This window comes from Hipposideros armiger, unplaced genomic scaffold (genome assembly GCF_001890085.2).
Source record: "Hipposideros armiger isolate ML-2016 unplaced genomic scaffold, ASM189008v1 scaffold_578, whole genome shotgun sequence".
Lineage (NCBI taxonomy): Eukaryota > Metazoa > Chordata > Mammalia > Chiroptera > Hipposideridae > Hipposideros > Hipposideros armiger.
In genome coordinates this window covers 274,845-276,130 of record NW_017731928.1, presented here as the reverse complement: position 1 = coordinate 276,130, position 1,286 = coordinate 274,845, and positions in this window count along the sequence as shown.

The window sequence follows — 1,286 nt, the reverse complement described above, 5'->3', positions numbered from 1 at the left end:
ATATATCTCTGGTCCTTAAATGTGTGGAAAAGGGGCCGGCTGAGTGGCGCGTTGGTTAAGAACTGGCTTAGGATGCCAGAGGGCTCCGGTTCGGATCCCACATATGAGGGCCAGTGACTCCAGAAGGAATGAGCCCTACTGGTCCATTTTAGATGCCTGGCCTCCAGAGCTGTACAGTAATACATTTGTGTTGTTTTAAGCCTGGTTTGTGGTAATGTGTTGCAGCAGCAATAGGAAATGAACGAATACAGAAGTCTTCCCTGTATTGGAGTTAGAACCACTCTGGTTGTCTGCCTGTTGCTCCCAGTCTATGCTTGACAGGAACCTCTGGGTCTATAACAGTTGAATGAGTATACGACTTTTATTCAGGCTAAGAATAAGATTTAAGATATAAAAAATGTTTAAAGGAATCAGAACATTGTATTAAAATTTTTGTGTTAAGGAATATGTAAAAATTTGATAGCTTATGTAATTGCTACAATTTTAAGCATTTGAGTTATTACAGTGGTAGCTTATAATGCCAATTTAAAATGTGTCATTGAGTACTTGATTTAGATTTGTAATTTTAAGTTAAAACCATACTAAATTAATTTTCCCCTTTGGAATATTTAAAAGAACTTTAAGTCTACCAATTTATGTAATATTTATATTGCTGTATTTATGATAATTATTTAACTACTTAGAAAGATTTGCTTAAGTCAGATAACTAAAAGACTTATGACAGAAATAAAATTCATCAAATGCATAAATACCGTATAGAACATTTGAAGGCTTTTAATTGACTAAGTGATGAGTGGAGCAAACATTATTCAGAAGTTTTTAAAAGTAATTCCTAAAATGTGGGCTGACAAATAAGTAAAATAATAGGATTTGTGGGCTGAACTTCAAATCTTAAGAGCTAGGTTTTTGTACTTGTGTAATAAATTGAAAATTAGTTGTCTTTCTATACATAAACACCATCCTCGACCATACTATGACAACTCATATCAATAGCCAGTAAGGCATTTGACCCTAAGTCCTAACAAAATGACACGATACAAGCTACATAGGAAAGTGTATGCAAACATTTCTATGCAAAATTACATTTTATCTTCTTTCCTATTGTAACCAGATGCCCTCTTATTAGCACTTTGAATATTTGCTCCTTTTGTCCTGATTGGATATCATTGTGATTAATAATGTGGTAAAACTAGCTGGATCGCCTACTGAACAGACAAGATATGTGCCTAGGACTGCAGCAAAGATGGTCTTTAGTTTTTTTGGGAAAAAATTGGTATTTGATATTT